The sequence below is a fragment of the Pteropus alecto genome, unplaced genomic scaffold (assembly GCF_000325575.1).
Source record: "Pteropus alecto unplaced genomic scaffold, ASM32557v1 scaffold110, whole genome shotgun sequence".
NCBI lineage: Eukaryota > Metazoa > Chordata > Mammalia > Chiroptera > Pteropodidae > Pteropus > Pteropus alecto.
Window position 1 is genome coordinate 9592598 of NW_006431920.1, and position 1948 is coordinate 9594545.

At 43.5% G+C, this 1948-nt stretch overlaps 1 pseudogene; it reads left to right on the forward strand.

The window, feature by feature from the left end:
• The first annotated feature begins 634 nt into the window (after window positions 1-634).
• Window positions 635-748, forward strand: LOC112475431 (annotated as a pseudogene).
• The last annotated feature ends 1200 nt before the right edge of the window (window positions 749-1948 follow it).

Consider the following 1948-nt stretch of genomic DNA (forward strand, 5'->3'; position numbering starts at 1 on the left):
TGCTTCACTGAGCAGTGGTGGAGGCAACAAACAATACTGTGTTCTATATTGTCTCAAGCAAGACTCACATGACAAAGACTGACAGTTATCCCCAATATCTATTTCTTCTTCTCAATGAGAACTTATAGTTAAGCAGAGAGCCAGCCAGAATAAAGGTTACGTTTCTTAGCCTCTCTTGCATTCATCCATGGCCATCGAACTAAGTCCTGACCAAAAGCATTTGAGTAGAAGTGCTAAGTGCTACTTCTGAGGCATGCCCATAAAGGAAAGCAGCTCTCCCTCTCTTCTTCTTCCTTCTTCCATTCTGCTGCTTAGAACATAGACATGTCACCAGCCATCTTGGACTGTGAAGATGAGGGAACCCTCTAAGGTTGGCAGAGCAACAACACAGAAGGGGCCTGGGCCCCTGATGAGGTCAAAGAGCAGAGCCACCACATCAGCTTTACCTTTTACGTGAGAACTACACACAGGTCAAACACTATTATTTTTTATTTCTGTCACACAAGGCAGAAATTATGTCTTAACTAATAGTGCTTATACAATCGTAACGTTCCAGAACTTTAGTGTTAGAATTTAGAAATTATCCAGTCCAACTCCTCATAGTACAAAGGAGGATTTAGAGACCCAGAAGAGAGTCTACAGCCATGCCACCTGTGCCCGATCTCGTCTGATCTCAGAAACTAAGCAAGGTCAGGCCTGGTTAGTACTTGGATGGAAGACCACCTAGGAAGACCAGGTGCTGTAAGCTTAAAAAGAAAAAAAAGTGAATAGAGACACAGAAGAGAGAAGAGACGGCCTCATCACACATTTGGACTCGATCTAGGTCTTCCAACCTCTCCCCACCCCACTCCCAGCCCCAGAACCTTTTCTATCATACAGCAATTAATCTTCTCCACTAAGTAGGTGATGAATCTTCAGCAATGTATGATCAAATTTGGTTCTTAAAGCCTTTTTCTCACATACAAGATGATGTGTAAGTGAAACAGCAGCAGCACCCCCCACCCCCCTCCCCCATTATAAAAGGAACGAGGAGTTCTGGGTCTGCCTACTTTTATTTCTGTACAGCTCACACTTCAGATCTTCACCGTATCTCCACTCTGTCAAAGCCAGATCTAGCCATGGGTAGGTGCTGTGGGATATGCAGGAAGACACTGAATCTCCTTGGGCCTCACATTCCTCATTTGAAAGAATGAAACTGGACAAATCCATTCAACTCTGGAATTCTAAAGTTCTGCTAAGGTTGCATGCTCTCTAGTCTGATCCTGATCCAAAAAAAAAAAAAGATGATTTCTTTTGAAACCATTTCCCACTTTCAAAGGACAAAACTAAGCTTTCTAACATAAGAACTTCAAGCACCACACATCCCATGGTCCCCACTTCCCAGGCTTCAAGCAAGCCCTCCTAGATGAAGAGAGAGAGATGGTCGGCAGAGCAACGTGAGTCCATCACTCGCCATCAGCTGTTTTAGTGCTAACCTGGTATTTTCCCCTTTCCTTTAGCTTGTTATTCTGTGGACAGGATATAGAAAGTTGTGATTCGCTCTGCCCCTGACTGCACCTCGGAAAGTGGGACCTTCAAGAGCAGAGGTGGAAAGGAAACAGTAACAACACCACATTGGCTCGTCCCTTGTTTGCCCTTCTGGGTATTTACAGTAACAGAATCTGGGTTTGGAAGGAAGGAAACCCAGCCTTTCTGTGGGGAAGAAAAGGCCCATATAGAACCACAAACCCACAATCTGATCGTGCCTCACTTCAGACCCATCACATACCTTTGGAAAGAAAAAACTAAATATATGGGGAGGTAAAATCAGAAAAAAAAAACAAAACAAAACATGGAAAAGGCCTTCAAAAGTTGTCTGCCTCTTCTTACTGATAATAGAGCAAAGAGCACAAAAGGAAAATCTAACCAGAACTCAACAGTATACATATAATCATCTACTTCCTGCCTT